Raw genomic sequence first — 20,602 nt, 5'->3', positions numbered from 1 at the left:
TTATCAGGAGCACTAATTTTGTTTTTATTCTTTAATAAAGATTTTTTTAAAAAAATAAAACTAAAGTTCTTTACTGTGTAGATTATTACAAAATATTGAGTAGAGTTCCCTGTGGTATACAGTAGGTCCTTGTTTATCTGTTTTATATAGTGGTGTGTATATGTTAATCCCAAACTCCTGATATATCCCTCTCCCCCTTCCTGTCTGGTAACCATAATTTTGTTTTCTACATCTGTTATTTTGTTTCTGATTGTAAATAAGTGCATTAGTGTCCTTGTTTAGATTCCACATAAGAGTGATATCATATGGTATTTGTCTTTCTCTGTCTGACAGTATGATTGTCTCTGGGTCCAACCATGCGGCTGCAAATGACATTATTTCATTCTTTTTTTTAGTGGCTGGGTAATACTGATCCATGTCAAAGAATGAAATGAGAGCGTCCTGTAACATCCTACACAAAAGTTAACTAAAAATGGAGTTTTGATTTTATTTTTTACAATTGTACTCATGTTAAGTGAATCACGAGTGAACTTGCCGTTTCAGAGTGATCTCTGTCTGTCTCTCCAAGCTCCTGGCCCTGGGCTTTAATGTCGCTGGGTGCTGCCATCCTTTATCCTCCCCTGAAGGTGACAGCTCTTCTGCTGCTTTTGGCACAGAGGTAGCTTCCTTCTCGTCTGTGGCACCTGCAGGAAACTGGGAGAGTCCCTTCCAGGAAGCACTAGAGAGGCAACCACTCCTGCCTCAGGGACCTAGCAGGGGAGCAGTCCAGACCGGCAAGGTGTCGGGATGAGGAGCCCAGAGCTGAGAGTGAGGCTCCATCGCTTCTGCTTGGCCGTGATTAGTCATGATCCAGCTGTAAGACCTTGGGAAAGCCCTTTAACCTCTCTGGGGCTCAGGTTCATCCTGAGTATGTGAAGAGGTCAGCCAGGAGGTTTCACCCTGAGCTCAAGGATCACCGTGAGTTCTTGTGTTAAATGCAGATCTGGGGATCTCACGAGAACCTTCCAGCTTGGGAATCCATCTGGTGAACAAGCCCTCCATGTGATTCTGCGGCTCACCTTGAGCCGGAGCCAACAAAGTAAGGGATCGCCTGATTTTCTCTGATTTTAAAGTTCTGGGCTAGAACTCTATAGAATAAGTTTTGGTACCTTATTATCTTTCATTAGAGCCAAGTGCCTACTTATTTCAAAGAGCTCTGTTTGCTTTTGTTAACAAAATAAACACAGAGCCATTAAACTTTAAGATGCTAAATAAATCCTGGCTCTGAGTGAATGACAATAATACATGCAGGTATTAGTCATCCAAACAGCTTGGGACTGTTTGGTATTCATAAACTGAACACAGAATGACTGGTCCAGTGAAACTGTACCCATATCATTAAGAACTATTAACAGAGCAGAGCAGGAGACACAGCCGGCCTCTCTGGAGGACACGGTGGCCTCAATATGATTGACAATGAGGAAGACACAGAGTGCCATGAAGTCACAGGAGGAAACTAAGTAGTTTAGACTCTCAAAACAACTTTAAAGTCAGCTTATTTAATTATAAATATGCTAAATATATCACCCAGCAGATTGGAGACAGGCTGCTGACTTATTTTTCACTTGGATATTGCATTTCTTACATATTTTTAAAATTTTGCATGACAGTTTAAGGGGAAAATTTCCTAATACTTTTTAATATTTTCTGGGGGTTATTCCTTATATTCTATGGAACTGGAGTCACTCAATTAATTGCTCTCAATTTGGGGAGGATTCACTATATGTCTTAGAATAACCAACCTGAGATTTTGTAAGAGGTCTGCCGGTTCCCATCCCCAGTGCTCTGTAGTGGGCTTCCCTGGAGGCTCAGATGGTAAAGAATTTGCCTGCAATGTGAGAGACCTGGGTTCAACCCCTGGGCTGGGAAGATCTGCTGGAGGAGGGCATGGCAACCCACTCCAGTATTCTTGCCTGGAGAATCCCCATGGACAGAGGAGCCTGGCGGGTTATAGTCCACGGGGTGGCAAAGAGTTGGACGTGACTGAGCGATTAAGCACAGCACAGCTTGTTCTGCAGTGATTCTCAGACCCATAGAGGAGGCAAGTAGTACATCCATCCATGAGAAGACTCACAAGTTAGGGGTTCTCAAGCAGCAGGCTAGCCTCCAAGGGAAGTGATAACAGAATCTCCAGGAGCTTGGGTAATTTCAAAAAGCTCCACAGGCATTTTCCTCTAGTGCTTGAATTGCAGTGCTCAGATCAAAACCTGCCAACTAGCAATTGTTCACATATTCAGCAGAAAGCTGGAAACCTTGAATCCAGGAGTTGCTGTTTTACTAAAAAACAAGACATGACTATTTGAAGTAAGTGGGAAATTTCAATATCAATAGTGAATGATTGCTTTCAAAAGTGTATAGTTACTGGTCACTGTATTCATAGAGACATTGTTATTTACTTAATCATTTTACCTTTCTCCTCTTTTTAAAGTTTTATTTACTTATTTTTTACTTTTTGCCCACGTAGCTTGTGAGATCTAAGTTCTCCAACCAGGGATTGAACCCATGACCCCTGAAGTGGAAGCATGGAGTCTTAACCGTTGGTCTGCCAGCAAAGTCCCTACCCTTCTCTTCTTCCTAGCCCACATGTAAGGTAAGATAGACAAAATTTTTTAGTAATTATTCTCACTTTCTCTTCTTCCACCTTTCTCATAGAAGATTTGAAAATTAACTTGGCTTTAAAGGACAGGTGAGGTTGATTACCTGAGAGGAGACAGATGGGCAGGTGGTATACCAGTCAGTTTAATGGATTGTGAGGACAATGAGAAGCCTGTCTGGGCTGAAGCAGGTGGGAGGTGGTTATAGGATGAAAAGATGAGGATGATCTAGCCTGTCAAGTGTCAGATGGCAGGCTGAGGAGGGGATAAGAATGAGTGAGAAGTCACTGAGCTTGTGTGTGTGTGTGCAGAGATCTATTTCTATTATTTATTTATTTCTATTGAGATACAAGTGACACATGTAACATTATATTAGTTTCGGGTGTATGACATCATGATTTGATACTTGTATATATGGTGAAATGATCATGCAATAAGTCACGTTAACATCATCAGCTCACATAGTTACGAATTTATGTGTGTGTGGGGTGGGAGTGGGTGGATGAGAGGGAGAGCTTTTAAGATCTCCTCTCCCACTGGAGCTTTCAAATGGACAATCCCATGAGGTAACTGGCATTCTAGAAGATTAATCTGGCATTCTATTCATTTAACTGTCCCCTCATACTACCAAATTCTAATCTATTCTAATTTATCAACTTGTATGATTTTGTTTGTCTTCCACAGCAAATCCCGAAGCTGCAGCTTTGCCCGCGTGGCTCTCCTGAGCCACGGAGCTGTGTTTCCATTTTCTAGATATCTCCACTTGGATGACTCATAAACATTTCAAAATCAACATGTTCAAAACTGAACTCAATATATCCTCCTCCAAAACCTGCTTGCCCAATTCCCTTCCCTGTCTGAGTTAATGATCTTGCTGTCCAACTATCTGGCTAAGCTAAATCTATCCGAGATTCCCTGTTAATGTTCGCGCACAGGGCATTTTGTGTCATCTTGTCGGTTCTACTCCCCTCTGGACCCATCATCCCTGCCATTGTTCATGTCCATGTTGTTTCCCAGGGAGACTCTTCCTCACGCATCCCAGTACATCCAGTTTCTCTCCAGTCCAGTCCATCCTTCACATCGTCATGTTGGAGACATTTTCTAAAACAATTCTATATTCCATTGTATTCCAAGTCTGCTTACAAATAGCGGCCACCCCCCCCCCCGCCCCCCCCCCCCCCCCCCCGTCTTAGGAGAGAATCCAAGCTTCTCATTAAGGCATTCAGGGAATAATCTGGCCACAAAGAACTTTTCAAACATATCTCAACATTGCTCCAATGCTTAGTCTCTGCTTCATGGATGCTGGACAACTATGCGAACAAAAACCTTCCTTTCCTGCCAGTGTGGTTTCGCATATTTCATTCCTACAGCATTCCTCCTGAATTCTTCAGCTAACAAACTCCTATTCTCTCATCAAAGTCCAACTTGAATCACCCCACCACCTTTGCCAACCTTTCAGGGTGGCATTGCCAGGGATTTAGAGTTTCCTCCTCAGTTTAGCAAGACACATTGACATTTTCTAAGCATTCAAATTCAAGAGGATTGATTCACACTAGTTAGACTCATGGCATTCACACAAGTATGACTTTTTAAAAATATATTTAATTGAAGGATATTCGCTTTAAAATATTGTGTTTTGTTTCTGCCATGCATCAACATGAATCAGACATAGGTATAATATGTCCCTTCTTTTGAACCAATTTATTAATTTACTATGAAAAGCATAGCCATCAAGTGAATTGTAATGTTCATGATGTAGCATGGGAATTAACATGTAATGTTCATGTAACTAGCATGGGAACTCACTGCTCCCAGGAGGCTACCGTGGCTATCAGGTTGTTAGTCGGACATGGAATGAGGATAAGAAGATGAACGTGGTGATCCCAGTGGCTGCTGCTGCTGCTGCTAAGTCGCTTCAGTTGTGTCCGACTCTGTGCAACCCCATAGACGGTCGCCCACCAGGCTCTGCTGTCCCTGGGCTTCTCCAGGCAAGAACACTGGAGGGGGTTGCCATTTCCTTCTCCAATGCATGAAAGTGAAAAGTGAAAGTGAAGTCGCTCAGTCATGTCTGACTCTTTGTGACCCCATGGACTGCAGCCCACCAGGCTCCTCTGTCCATGGGATTTTCCAGGCAAGATCCCAGTGGCAGCTGCCACCAAACTAAGAGAGCTTGATGCATCCTCTGTGTTATAAGGATATCTGTGCCCTGCCAGAGCCTGAACGTGAAAACAGCCAACACGCTGCCTATCTGGGCTAACTCTAGAGACAGACCAGAAGAGCCTTGCCCCCTTTCCTAGACTGCACAGACACTATGTCCCCTTTGCCCCTCATCCCTTCTCCATGTCCAGAAACATTGGATATTTTAGCTGTGATTATGATAGAACCATCATGGTCACATTGTCATAGATCTTCCTGCCTCACCCCCCACCCCGCCCTCCAGCCCCAGAAGCTTCCAGGAGCATTTCCTTGGGTTCAAACAAAAGCCTTGGACATCTCTGTGTGCGAGTCAGCTGTGGCCTCCAGACACTGATGCTTCCAAAGAGGAGCAGGTTTGCTCTGGAATCCTGCCGCTCGGGCACTGATGGATCATGCCTTTCCTCCCTGGTGACTCTGACCACCATCCTTTCCTGCCTGAAGTAAAACGGCTTCAAGTTCTCCCTTAGTCCAGGTGTGTCCTCCCAGACTTGACTCTCCATAGAGCCGCCAGAGTAACTGTTCAAAGTCACCTGCAATCCTGTCCCTCCTTCCCTCGAAACCTTCCACTGGCTTCTCACCTCGCTCAGGGAGACCTCTGTCCATCTCTGCCTGGATGACTCTGCTCTAGCTCCTGGCCTCCTTGCCCTCTGGACACACCGGGCACACCCTCAGCTCAGACATTTATAGCTGCTGTTCCCTCTCCTGGTATTTCTCCTCCCCTACTACCCTCCCGGCCCTCCCCACCCCTGGATTTAAAGCAGCAACCCTCTCTATCTCCCTTCCCTGCTCTGTTGCTCTTCATCGCACTTGCACCATTGAATCCATTATACGGTAGTTTATTTGCCTATCATATGTATCTTGTTGCCAGATGATAAACTTCGTGAGGGCTGAGGTTGAGTCTCGTTGGTTCTCTGCTGCATCCCCATGGGGCTGGGACGGTGAGGGGTCTGCTCTGTCATAGGTGCTCTGTGAGTGCTTGTTGAGTAAATAAATCCAAAAGTTTTGCCTTCACTCTTTTCATGGAGATGCAGATGTTTAAAAGTAACTGTAAGGCAGGTGGTAGTCTTCATGTCTCTCTTTTTTTTTTTAGGAGAAAAAAACCCTGCTAAGGCAGGAGAGAGAGTGTTTCTCTTTGGTTGTTGTGTATACATACATACACAAACATGAATGGAGAAGGCAATGAAACCCCACTTCAGTACTCTTGCCTGGAGAATCCCATGGACGGAGGGGCCTGGTGGGCTACAGTCTATGCGGTTGCAAAGAGTCAGAGACGACTAAGCAAGTAACACACACACACACAAAGCATGAGAGGGAAAGTGTCAGTCGCTCAGCCATGCCCAACTCTTTGAGACCCCATGGACTGCAGCTCACCACACTCCTCTGTCCATGGAATTTTCCAGGGAAGAATACTGGAGTGGGTAGCCATTTCCTTCTCCAGAGGATCTTCCTGACCCAGGGATCAAACCCGGGTCTCCTGAAATAGCAGGCAGATTCTTTACTGACTGAGCTAAATAAAAAGAGAGAGATTTGGAGGAACTGACTCCTGTGATTGTAGGGGCTGTCAAGCTCAAAGCTGCAGGACGGACTGGAAACCCAGGTAGGAGTTGATGCTGCAGCTTGACTCTAAAGGCAGACTGCAGGGAGAATTACCTGTTCTTCTGGGGAACTTCAGTCTGGTCTCTGGAGGCCTTCAACTGATCAGACGAGGCCCACCTACAACCAGAGGATAAATGGCTTTACTCTAAGTGTACCAATTTAAATGTGAATATCATCACCCTGGAGGAGGAAATGGCAACCCACTCCAGTGTTCTTGCCTGGAAAATTCCATGGACAGAGGAGCCTGGCTGGCTATAGTCCACAGGATTGCAGAGTCAGACACAACTGAGCAACTGAACACACACATAAGCACATCATTAAAATAAAAATACCTTCTCAGCAATATCAAGATTGGCACTGGGTCTAATATCTGGGTGCTTTGGCCTCATCAAAATAGCACATAAAATTAACCATCACAGTTCCTCAGTCCTGGGTTTTCAGGCTCCTGTGTTGACGGGGATCTGCTGAGGGAGAGAACCATTATTTATGCAACCAGAGGTTGCTGGCAGTTTGTGTTGAACTTGGTGGTTGCTTTATTTTTCTGTATCTGTAGAAAAGTTATTTGTTTACCAGCTTACTAGTTTAATAATTACCAACTTGTTCCTGGGCTTCCCTAGTGGCTCAGTGGTAAAGAATCCACTTGGAATGTAGGGGATGCAAGAGACATGGGTTAGATCCCTGGGTCTGGAAGATCCCCTAGAGGATCATGGCATAGCAATCCACTCCTGTATTCTTGCCTGGAGAATCCCATGGACAGAGGAGCCTGGTGGGCTGAGTCTATAGGGTCACAAAGAGTCAGACACAATTGAAGAGACTGAGCATGTAACTTGCTCCTACCTTATCTTCCTAATCTTTTTCGAGCAATAGCTTATTTAAGATCCCACAGCAATGAATTCTTAACTCACAGAGTAGGAAAAACCTATTTTGATATAGATTACTTTTTGAAAGCTTAGACTTATAAAATCCACATAAGAAAAGCTATAGGTTTAAAAACAGCAACCAAAAAAGCATTTTGGACATGATATGAAAGCAAAATTTGATCTTACACTCTGTTATTTGCTATCTGAGTCTTCAATAATATACTTTAATTTTCAGAAACAGTGTTCATCTCATCATTATTCTTGAAAATGGCTTTCATCTTAGCCGTTATAATCTGCTGACTATAGCCTCAAGGATTTCTGAGTCATGAATTCAGTGCGGACATGCTCCATCTAGCCCCACTTGCTCTGGGAGCTGCAGCATCTTCTAGGCATCTCTGCTGTTGTGCAAATGCTTGGATTGGGGCCCACTGGGCACTGTCTAAAAGAGCACAGGGTGCAAAATTGTAGTTAGTAATGAAAAATCAGTTGGAAATCCATCACCCTGTTTACAGTGGTTCAGTGGTGTATACAAATGCACATTGCAAAAAAAGTGCTTTTAAAAAAATTGATATTTTCAAATTATTTATTTCTGTTTTTTCCCCTCAAAACAGAAGAAAAGAATTAAAGGAAATTTCCTTTTATGTTCCTCCTCCTAGACATTCTGAAGATTTCTCTAACACATCATGTAGTGGGTTGGCCCAAAAGTTCATTCGGGTTTTTGATAACATCTTACGGAAAAACCCGAATGAACTTTTGGGCCAACCCACTGTCCTTTTTGAGAGTGACCTGTGATTTTCAAATGAATATCATAATCTCTCATATTTTCCTTCTGAACACCTCCCATAAGGTTGGCAAGATGTCTATAAGGTACATGGAAAAAATATGACTTCATCTTAATGCTTCCAGAACATTTTTAGATTAGGTCAGGCTTTTGGAAAACCTCGAGATATCTGGCATACAAATAAGTACATTTCTCACTATTCTTTTTTCTTATCTTTTCTTTTTTAAAAAAGAATGTTTTGAAATTGTGATCTGTATTCTGATAAGTGATTGCAGAAATTTTGGTGTGAGGTTAGAAATTTCAGTTATGTATTCAGTAGCTTCAGGTGGTTTGAAAGGTGATGAAGAAATGACAAGGTAGATGATGATTTGATATTTGATACCAGCGATGTTTGGAGCAGATCCCCAGTCATTCGTTTTTCCTCTTTGTCCACTGCTAACTTTTCACCTTTTCATGGAGTTCTCATTGGAGAAGACCCTGATGCTGGGAAAGATTGAAGGCAAAAGGAGAAGGGGTTGGCAGAGGATGAGATGGCTAGGTAACAACACAGACTCAATTTGAGCAAACTCCAGCAGATAGTGGAAGACAGAGGAACCTGTCATGCAATAGTCCATAGGATCTCAAAGAGTAGGACACGACTTAGTGACTGCCCAGCAAGAACCACTGCTAGCTTATTGTACTTATTACAATAGCCTTTAAGGGTTTGACGTGAGGGTTCTCTATCAGTACTTACACTGCAGCTGAGCTCTTATCAACTTTCTGACAGGCACATCTTTTCAGATTTTATCAAGGTTGCTGAGAAAGAGCTGAGAACAGTCCATCTTTTGTTGAGAATGGAAACTCTGCTGGAACCTAGCATTCTCTATTGATGCAGCTTGCCCATGTAGCGGGTTTAGATACATCTTATCCCTTCCCACTTCAGTGAAACGATGGATGGCTGAGACTGCAGATGCTTTGCATCAGAATTTGGTAGCATGGATATGTTATCCTTTAGCCACGATTTCCATAGATTCACAAGTTGGTAACTGCGCAGAATCTTCCTGTGTCTTCCCAATAGTTTTCACAGTACCACAGTTTTTCTTCATATTTTCCTATGTGTGTAGAATAAACATATTTGAGAATATCGTCTGTGTGGGAATCTACAGCTGAGAATAAATCGTATTGTCCTTGTTTCTATTTTAGATTTTTTGGTGCCCAGCGTATTTATTATTTGAGTTTTGCTGCACGTGGTGAGATTTATCTGTGGACTTTGTCACACTGCAGACTTCCTTTTCCTTACTTATCAGCTTCCCACACATTTCTAGTCATAACCTTTCACGTTTTCTTTTTATTTTTGGCCCCATGATATAGCACAATGTGATAACGCACTTGTAACTCTCATATACCATATCTTATCACCAAACATAGTCTAATCTCAGCTAGCAGATGAGGGCTGGGTCAAATCAAATTGGCCAGGAAAAATGCCTTCTCTTGCAGTTTCCACTGTTAGTTTGGTGGCCATCACAGAAGTTTTAAGTGACCTGGAATGTCTGTTAGGGTTTTTGGAAAAAAGGAGTTTTAGTTTCTACCCTTCTTTTCTTTCCTAGAGTCATAGAGGATTTGAGGATGCTGGCAGTCAGCAACTGTCTTGAAAACCTCTTCCTGAGGCAGAATCATTGTTTCATTCAAATGGAAAAGACAGGTCAGTTGTCAACAACACCCTACAGCCAGGCCTTGCAGTAGATTTGTTCTTGTGTGCATGCATGCATCCTCAGTTGCCTCAATCATCTCTGACTCTGCAACACTATGGACTGTAGGCTGCCAGCCTTCTCTGTCTATGGGATTCTCCAGGCCAGAATTCTGGGGCAGGTTGCCATGCCTTCCTCCAGGGGATCTTCCCAACCCAGGGATCAAACCTATATGTCCTGCGTCTCCTGCGTTGCAGCAGATTCTTTACCTCTGAGCCACTGGGGAAGCCCCATATTTGTTCTTAATAAAAGTTAAATAAAGCCCAGTATTTGTAAACGGCCTCATCTTTAAATGGAGTAGAGGAGGGTCTCACCAGGAATTGTGGTTGCAAGACACCCAAAGGACTGGATTTCTCTGAGTCCCCATGGTCTCTTGTTCCTTCTTTTTGGTCTATGCTTTCTCCTGCCTTCGTGCTGGCCTTGCTTCCCCTCTCCCCCATGCCAGCCTGAAACCTCCAGTTTCCACTCCCCTAGAACTAGAAACACTAGGCTTCGTCTTGCTCTGTGTGGATTCAAGCTCTCTCTCCACAGCCTCTCAGTCTCAGAACCAAGAACAAGTGGGCTCTGTCTTTGTTCTGTCATCCCTTTGAGCTGTCAGTAAATTAGCCAGCCTTTGGCAGTCTGCCCAATCACCGGTGTCTTGGGGGTACTGTGCTGTGCTTAGTCGCTCAGTAATATCCGACTCTTTGCAACCCCGTGAACTGTAGCCCGCCAGGCTCCTCTGTCCATGGGATTCTCCATGCGAGAATACTGGAGTGTCTCTCCATGTCCTCCTCCAGGGGATCTTCCTAACCCAGGGATCAAACCCAGGTCTCCCGCATTGCAGGTGGATTCTTTACCATCTGAGCTGCCAGGGAAGCCCAGGAATATTGAGTGGGTAGCCTATCCCTTCTCCAAGGGAACTTCCGAGCCAGGAATTGAACTGGGCTCTCCTGCATTGCAGGCGGATTCCTTACCAGCTGAGCCAGCTGGGAGGCCTGTCTTGGGGGCAGGGTATGAGATGAGGTGGTACAAACATGGATAGCTGGGCTGGTTCCTCGGGTAGGATTAAGGTAAGAGCAGTTTGCAGAGACAAAGGCTGAGGATGGAGTCAGTGCCCCTAGACATGTTGGCCACTAGGAGCATACACAACTATTTAAAGGGAAAGTCCTTTGGTGAATCTGGCAAAATAGGTTATTTTTTTCTTTTTCGTGGAACAATTTTCTGTACCTAGAATCACCTGGTGTGATTAAAATTGTTGGACTGCACAGTCTAATGTGATGATGGCAACATTCTCCAGAGGATGTAAGAGGGAAATGAAAGAGGGAGGTTTTTTTTTTGCTTTAATTTCAATTCGGTTAGGAGATTTACATTTTCTCTTCCGTTGTACAAAAATACAAGTCTGAGTTATGCTGTGCAATTTAAGACCTTATTTCATGCATTTAACTCTTTTCTTTCTGCTACCTGTACAGGTGAAACTTCTGCAAGATCTTTTGGTTCTGCCTCTAAAATACGCCCTGAATCTGACCACTTTAGCCATATCCGCTGGCCGTGCTGTTTCTTTGCTTATCATCCTCTAACGTCCCCTCACTGCTGTTAGATACACCTTACCACAGCTGACAAGAGACTGCACAACCCCATGCAGCCTGTTCTCCAGACTTCCCCTCGAACACCTCCTTCTTTCCCGTCTTGTGTCCCATCCCTGAGCATCGGCCTCTTCCTCCAGCAGCTTATTCTCATCTCTGTGTGTCTTCACTTGCTCTGTTTGTTCCTTTGACCTGAAACTCCCTCTTTGCAGATCTTGGCATAGTTGGCACCTTATCAATTTTTTTTGGCATAAGTGCAAATGTCACCTTCACATAGAGAGCTTTCCTGACTCTCTGAACCAAATTAGCCCTTCCCTCTCATAACTTTTCATCATCCTTTCAAATTTTCTTTATAGATTTTTTTACCATAAAAAGTGAGCTTATTTTATTTTTAGGTGCTCTTATCTGTGTCTATTCACTGCAGGGAAAGGCCGCAGGTGCAGGAATCCTGGGTTGGTAATAGATGTGTCTTTGGTGCCTAGGATAATGTCTAGAGTTTAATCACCACTCTCTAAATATTTACTGAATGAAAGAATAAAAAGAAAAATCAATGAATAAGTTTTTTCATGTTTCACATTGTGTTCTATTTCTTAGAGTTACATTCGTATTATGATATTGGGTGGGAACATGTTTTGAACTAAAAAGTGTTATGTGTTCCTGGGCCTCCTCAGTGTTACTATTTAGATTATAAATCTGAATCTCATCTATATGTCTGCATGCTAAGTCGATTCAGTCGTGTCTGATTCTTTGCAACCCCATGGATGGTAGCCTACCAGGCTTTTCTGTCCATGAGATTCTCCAGCCAAGAATACTGGAGTGGGTTGCCATGCCCTCCTCCAGGGAATCATTCTGACCCAGGGATCAAACCAGCATCTCTTATGCTTCCTGCATTGGAAGGTGGGTTCTTTACCACTAGCACCACCTGGGATAGATGTTTGTTTAACCCAAAAGTAGAATATTAAAAGGGGCTTTTCTGATGTCTCAGACAGTAAAGAATCCACCTGCAATGCGGCAGACCTGGGTTAGATCCCTGGGTTGGGAACATCCCCTGGAGGAGGGCATGGCAACCCACTTCAGTTTTCTTGACTAGAGAATCCCCATGGACAGAGGAACCTGGCGGGCTACAGTCCATGGGGTTGCAAAGAGTCGGACACGACTGAGTGACTAAGCACAGCATATTAAAAAACCAAAAACATTGCCCTTTGCTTAATTCCACTTAAAAACTACATCTCAATTGCCAATAAGACTATTCACGAGGCGCTCCATGCTATTTGGAAGCAATATTGTTTCAATGATTTTGATGTATTTTCATATACAAATTAAAAAAACTTTCCCATTGTAGTGTTGGTTTTATGCACAAATATAAAGGTACCCTACAGTCCAGCGGGTTGCAAGAGAGTCTAGAGACACGTTTATTAAATGTACATTGCTATCTCCAAAGGACACCATAGAGGCCAAGCATGTTGTCCTTGGAGTCAAACAGATCTGGATGTGAATCCAAGTTCAGTAGCTTATCAACTTGGCCACTGTGGCTTAACATATGTAAAACGTCTTGTCCAATGTTCAGTAACGGATGGTTAACTGTCCTCATCACATTGTACTTCAGTTTTTATTGAGTAAGTTCATAAGGCATTTTGTGAGTCATCTGCAGGTGCTACTAGCAGATTGAGGTCAAGTTTGAGAAACAGCACTCTTGAGAAATAAAAATAAAATTTGAAGCAAACTCAAAGTCAGATGCTATTTCAACATAGGTAGTCTTCGAAAAAAGTTTATACTAACACCTTTATCAAGAGGCAAAATAAACAGATGCAAATAAGAATTTAGTGAATTTAACAGTGTCATGTCTTAGACAATTTGAAGATTTTATAATTTGCAAGTAAAATGTACAAAATCAAAATGAAGAGATATATAAATTGGCTTCTGAAAATAGGAAATGGCAAAGAGATTTGTATGTTTATTCATTAATTTGAGTGTCTATTGAGGCTAAGCATGGTGATATGTTGAAATCACAAACTCGTTTGAAATGTATAAATGAGTAGTAGTCTTTGTTTGAGCTTTAGAAAAGCCCCTGGAGCAATATCCTTGATTTTGCTTCGAAATACATACAAATTATTTACATTATAATACGTTGCTTGGACCAAGACAATTCAACAATTGGGGCAATTACAGTCTCTTCAACAAATGATGCTAAGACAACTGGATATTCACATGCAAAAGAATGAAGTTGGACTCAAACTTCACACATACGAAAATTCATTCAAGATGAGTCATCAACCTAATGGAAGAGCTACACAATCAAACTCTTACAGGAAAGCAGGAGTAAATCTGTGACCTTAAGTTAGACAATGGCTACTTAGGTATGACACCAAAAGCAAAAGTGACAAAAGAAAAAAAATGGAAGATTAAACCATGGGAAAAAAACTTATGTGCTGCAAAGGGTGCCATTAGAAAGTGAAATGGCAACCCTCAGCATTGGAAAAAATATTTGCAAATCATGTATCAGATAAGGGACTTATATCCAGAATATATAAACAACAAACAGAACTCAATAATTAAAAAGACAACTCAATTACAAACAGGCAATACATTTCAATAGGTACATCTCTAAAGAAAATACATAAATTGGTTAGTGGAGCTAGTTGTAAAGAAAGCATCTGCCAATGCAGGAGACATAAGAGACCTGGGTTCAATCCCTTGGTCGAGAAGATACCCTGGAGAAGGAAATGGCAACCCACTCCAGTATTCTTGCCTGGAGAATCCCGTGGACAGAGGAGCCTGGTGGGCTCCAGTCCATGGGGTCACAAAGAGTCAGACACAGCTGAAGCAACCAGGCGTGAGCATGAGCCTGAGTGGGAACATAAAATGGTGCAGCCACTATGGAAAGCAGTTTGGCATTTCCGCAAAAGGTTAAACATGGAATTATATGATCCAGGGATTCCACTCCTAGGTATAACCCCCTGAATTTGAAAACACATATATTTGTATGCCAGTGTTCACAGTAGCATTATTCAGAATAGCCAAAAGGTAGAAACAACCCAGATGTTCATCAACTGATGAATGGATAAAGAAAATGTGATCTATCTTATCATTATATAATATTACCAATGTGATATATAGAATATTTTATATTTTCAGTAATAAATAGAAAGGAATAAAGTTCTGATGCATGCTACATCATAGATGAATCTTGAAAACATTATTCTAAGTTTATGAAGCCAAACTCAAAAGGCCACATATTGTATGATTCCATCTATATGAAATATTCAGAACAGGCAAATCTATAGAAACACAGAGTAGATTAGGGTTTGCTGAGTGGGGGGTTGTAGAGGGAATGTGTATTGACAGTCAGTGGGTAAAGGGCTTCTTATAAAGGAAACAAAATCTTCTGAAGTTAGATTGTGGTGATGGTTGTATAATTTTGTGGCTTTATTGGAAAATATTGAATTGTACACTATAAATGTTTGAATTATATGGTATGTGAATTTTTTTCCCAGTAAGTTGTTTAAAAATGTTGTTTGGAGTGAAAATTGCCATTATATTTAAAGACATTTAAGTCATTCAATACACCACCAGATGGTTTCAATTTAAATTCAACCAAGCTGTTAATCTGTAAGTGTGTGTTTCTAATAGTTGCAGATATATATTCTGTGTTCATTCCAAGGTGGGTGGAGGGGAGAATCATGATTTTAACCTCTGTATTTCTCCCTTATGCTATTCTGTTATAATATTTATCTAGCTAAAAATAAGCAAATTTTAGGGAAAATATCTTTCTTTTCCTCCACCATTTTCTTCCCTTTTCTGATGTGTGCCAACTTGTTAAATTCTAGTATCCTAAATTTTCATATGGGAAATATGAATCTGGCATAAAGAAAGACTTATTAATTATTTGACCCAAGGTATTATAAAAACTTTTCTGTATGCCTACCATTCCCAATTGTGTCCAACTCTTTACGACCTCATGGAATTCTCCAGGCCAGAATACTGAAGTGGGTAGCCATTCCTTTCTCCAGGGGATCCTCCCAACCCAGGGATGGAACCCAGGTCTCCTGCTTTGCAGGCAGATTCTTTACCAGCTGGTAAAGCCACCAAGGAAGCCCAAGAATACTGGAGTGGGTAGCCTATCTCTTCTCCAGGGGATCTTCCCGACCCAGGAATTGAACTGGGGTCTCCTGCATTGCAGGCAGATTCTTTACCTACTGAGCCACAAGAGAAGCCCAAAGAAAGGCAATGACAAAGAATGTTCAAACTACTGCACAATTGCACTCATCTCACAGCTAGCAAAAAATGCTCAAAATTCTCCAAGCCAGGCTTCAACAGTACATGAACCGAGAACTTCCAGATGTTCAAGCTGGATTTAGAAAAGGCAGAAGAACCAGAGATCACATTGCCAACATCCGCTGGATCATCAAAAAAGCAAGAGAGTTCCAGAAAAACATCTACTTTTGCTTTATTGACTACGCCAAAGCCTCTGACTGTATGGATCACAACAAAAGTGGAAAATTCTTCAAGAGATGAGAATACCAGACCACCTGACCTGCATCATGAGAAATCTGTATGCAGGTCAAGAATCAACAGTTAGAACTAGACATGGAACAACAGACTGGTTCCAAATTGGGAAAGGAGTATGTCAAGGCTGTATATTGTCACCCTGCTTATTTAACTATTATGCAGAGTACATCATGCAAAATGCCGGCCTGGATGAAGCACAAGCTGGAATCAAGATTGCTGTGGGAAATATCAGTAACCTCAGACATGCAGATGACACCACCCTTATGGCAGAAAGCAAAGAACTAAAGAGCCTCTTGAAGAAAGTGAAAGAGGAGAGTGAAAAAGTTGGCTTAAAGCTCAACATTCAGAAAACTAAGATCATGGCATCTGGTCCCATGATGTCATGGCAAATAGATGGGAAAACAGTGGAAACTGACAGACTATATTTTCTTGGGCTCCAAAATCACTGCAGATGGTGACTGTAGCCATGAAATTAAAAGACGCTTGCTCCTTGGAAGAAAAGCTACAACCAACCTAGACAGCATATTAAAAAGCAGAGACATTACTTTGCCAACAAAGTTCTGTCTAGTCAAAGCTATGGTTTTTCCAGTAGTCATGTATGGATGTAAGAGTTGGACTATAAAGAAAGCTGAGCGCAGAAGAATAGATGCTTTTGAACTGTGGTGTTGGAGAAGACTCTTGAGAATCCCTTGAACTGCAAGGAGATCCAACCAGTCCATCCTAAAGGAGATCAGTCCTGGGTGTTCATTGGAAGGACTGATGTTGAAACTGAAATTCCAATACTTTGGCCACCTGATGCAAAGAACCTACTCAGCGGGAAAGACCCAGATGCTGGCAAGATTGAAGGCAGGAGGAGAGGGGGATGACAGAGGATGAGATGGTTGGATGGCATCACCGACTCGATGGACATGAGTTTGGGTGAACTCTGGGAGTTGGTGATGGACAGGGAGGCCTGGCGTGCTGCAGTCCATCGGGTCACAACGAGTCGGACACGACTGAGCGACTGAACTGAACAGAACCATTCCCAGAGTTTTAACTCCTTTTAGACTAAGGCTGAGTCGCCAGGTCTCTGCCATCTAGTGGCAGTACTGAAGAGCTACTATCGGTTTCCTACAGAGCTCTGAGTGCACAAACGTTGGTAGACATCCAAGAAACTGTTAAGAACCATCAGCAAATTAATGACTGATCTTATGTTTACTCTTTAGTTCATGTACTGAGCTATATGTTTACACAAAGTTTTTATGAGTTTATCAGTCATTTTTTTTTTATGTTAGCTGCCTGAAATACAAAAACCTGGGACTTCAGTTCAGTTCAGTTCAGTTCAGTCGCTCAGTCGTGTCTGACTCTTTGTGACCCCATGGACTGCAGCACGCCAGGCCTCCCTGTCCATCACTAACTCCTGGAGTCCACCCAAACCCATGTCCATTGAGTCAGTGATGCCATCCAACCATCTCATCCTCTGTCATCCCCCTCTCCTCCTGCCCTCAATCTTTCCCAGCATCAGGGTCTTTTCAAATGAGTCAGCTCTTCGCATCAGGTGGCCAAAGTATTGGAGTTTCAGCTTCAGTATCAGTCCTTCCAATGAACACCCAGGACTGATCTCCTTTAAGATGGACTGGTTGGATCTCCTTGCAGTCCAAGGAACTTTCAAGAGTCTTCTCCAACACCACAGTTCAAAAGTATCAATTCTTTGGCGCTCGGCTTCCTTCACAGTCCAACTCTCACTTCCATACATGACCACTGGAAAAACCATAGCCTTGAATAGACGCACTTTTGGTGGCAAAGTAATGTCTCTGCTTTTTAATATGCTGTCTAGGTTGGCCATAACTTTCCTTCGAAAGAGTAAGCATCTTTTAATTTAATGGCTGCAATCACCATCTGCGGTGATTTTGGAGCCCAGAAAAATAAAGTCAGCTACTGTTCCCACTGGTTTCCCCATCTATTTGCCATGACGTGATGGGACTGGATGCCATGATCTTAGTTTTCTGAATGTTGAGCTTTAAGCCAACTTTTTCACTCTCCTCTTTCACTTTCATCAAAAGGCTGTTTAGTTCTTCTTCACTTTCTGCCATAAAGGTGGTGTCATCTGCATATCTGAGGTTATTGATATTTCTCCCGGCAATCTTGATTCCAGCCTGTGCTTCCTCCAGCCCAGAGTTTCTCATGATGTACTCTGCATATAAGTTCAAGACATACTAATTTGTTACTAGTTTCTCATCACTTATAATTGAGGCAGATTGTATTTTACAGTCATTTCTGTTTGCAGACAATTGAAGAATTTGCTATTTCTTGTCAGTTTTTGTAATACCTGCAATCAAGTATAGTTCTTAAGTTCTGAAATTTTCCATATTAAAGATTGGTTATGTTCACCATTTTAAATTGTTTTAATTTAATATACTTCCCTTCAAGTAATAGTGATGGATGTCTATAATATGGGTTATCTATAAGTTGGATAACCTTACGTTTGTCCTGTTGAAGCTCAAAAATGATGCCTCATTCCTTAGGATATGTAAAATCCATTGCTGGTAATGTGTTTATTGGCAACATTTAACGAAGCTTTAAAAAAGCCATCTTATAATAAGTATATTACATTGCTAATGATAAGTTATGCTTACTTGAGAGTGGACTGCTTTTATAAAACTGGCAGCTTACAGTTTGATTTAGCTCAGCTAATGTTATTTAATGACAGAAAAATACTTCTTTATTAAAAATGGAAAATGCAGAGGTTAATTTTAAAAGTAAAATAAAGTACAATTATATAAAATAGAAACGAGGTAATTTGTTTACATTATGGACTCATTTTAGCTCACTTCTGAGTAAATGTTAATTTTTTTAAAAGAAAATCCTGTCGGACACGTAGGCAACACATTCAGTAATAACTTGGGTGAGGACTTTAATAAATTCTGCTTCCAGATACTCAGCTATAGCATTTATATTCAAATGAACCAAAAATCTCATTATTATGGATGAATTTAGAAAGGATAAGCTCAGAACTTAATCCTCAACAGATTATCAGGTTTAGAATTGACACTGGCATGCTGTGAATCTTTCCATCTCTTTAGAAAATAGAATTAGCATGTGTGTGTATATTTGTAAATTATAAAGCTGTTTATTTTTTGATGGGGTTGTACATGGGAGGGGTGCAAAGGCTAGTGAAAAACCACATGGCTAGTGCTTTTTTTCTGCCCGAATGCTGTTGAGTAGTTCATAATATGTACATGACCCAAAACCCTGTTGTTTTAGTTTGTGTATATGTTTGCCTGTTCTTTGAGTCTGATCAACCATAATTTTTCCAGTGCTGATGAATTTCCAGCAGAGGTTTGCTGGATGCACACATCTAATCTTCTCAGAAAGATCTACACAGTTTGTCCCTTAAAGCCTGGATCTTATATTTTTGTCATTCTAGGGCTGGGCCAGACAGCCCACTGAATGTTTAACTCCAGCCCAGAAATCTATAAATAAGAATGAAAAGAGAGAGAAGGAACAATGCAGGGGTGGAAATGCAACACACAGAGAAAAATGCAACACATATCTTGGAATGGAAATCTACGACTTCCACTGAGGCTGTTGCTTGAAAATCTGTATGCGGATGGTTTCCCCAGGAGTGAATATACGAACAGAGAAGAAGTGTCCTTGAACTGTCTCTTTGAAGACGCTCTTAATTAATAAGGAACAAGAGGAAAGTCAGGAAAGGACTCACAATTGTCCACAGACATGTTAGGAAGGGATCCAGGAGAGATAGTTGTCCAGGAAGCCCAAGTACAAAGCGGAAAGACCTGCGCACAGCACAGAGGAAAATGCAGAAGCCGGATTTCCTGGACCTTGGGTACTGGTCCAGAGGATGGGGCCTGTGGAGTTATTACCACTTGGCGACAGGAGGGGGCAGCAGCGAGCCGCAGAGTGGCCAAGTGACTCAAAGTCAACAGGGGCCAAGGATGCAGAAGACAGAAGCGGGGCTAGAACGCTTCCCCTGGTGGTTACAGAAGCTCCAGCGGGGCTGGCTAAGGGGTGAAGGCCTGCAGGGGACGCTCCTGCACGAGCCCCAGGCCTGGAAGGCTTTCCCTTAAAGGACCTTTCAAACACCCACCTTGGCGTGGCTGCAAAGGTGTGGCCCAGGTCCTAAGAGACGCCGGGCTGTATGTAAGTGCTTTGCCTGGAGCCCGTCGGTCACACTCAGTTGTGTGAAGCCAGCTGTGATTTCACCAGCGCGTGAAATCGGCTGTGGCTGGTGACCTTCCCTATGGCCCCTCAAGGCTCGAAACTGTCCCCAAGAGCCACCCTTGACCTCAGTTTCTGCCTGATGGCTACTGAGCTCTGTCTGGGAACTTGATCTCAGTGCTATTAATTTCAGGACAATGGAAGAACTCCTGAAGCAGTGGAAACCTGGGACTTCCTTTGAGGCTGTTAAGACACTTTGTAAGGGGATGGTGTCCCAACTCTACTTGGGCCAGTGTTTTGGTCACTCTTGTCCCTGGAGTGTGATGAGCACCCCACTATGGGGACCAAGGTCAAGTTCAAGGTCGTGAGCCAAGGTCAGAAGCAGCTGGCTAGTGCTCTTGTGCTTGGAAGGTGGGGTTTAGTCTCTTTCTGTTCTTCTAGGAAGACCAGCATGTGCTAGCAAAATAGATGAACTGTCTTACTGTGTCTGCCATGAATGGGGAGCCCTGGCTCAACAAAGACAGAAGCTGGGGAGGCTGAAGACCTCGCTGGTGGGCTGGTTGTAGACAGATTCAGG

At 42.5% G+C, this 20,602-nt stretch overlaps 1 long non-coding RNA gene across 1 annotated transcript; it reads left to right on the top strand.

The window, feature by feature from the left end:
* Positions 1-641: 641 nt before the first annotated feature.
* Positions 642-2,623, top strand: LOC122685541. Its single transcript, XR_006338433.1, has 3 exons — positions 642-855; positions 981-1,078; positions 2,504-2,623. It is a non-coding gene; the product is annotated as an uncharacterized LOC122685541 (long non-coding RNA).
* Positions 2,624-20,602: the final 17,979 nt, after the last annotated feature.

The sequence above is a fragment of the Cervus elaphus genome, chromosome 28 (genome assembly GCF_910594005.1).
Source record: "Cervus elaphus chromosome 28, mCerEla1.1, whole genome shotgun sequence".
In the NCBI taxonomy this organism is placed as follows: domain Eukaryota; kingdom Metazoa; phylum Chordata; class Mammalia; order Artiodactyla; family Cervidae; genus Cervus; species Cervus elaphus.
Note: the sequence above shows the minus strand (reverse complement) of the source record. Positions and strands in the feature narration are given on the sequence as shown.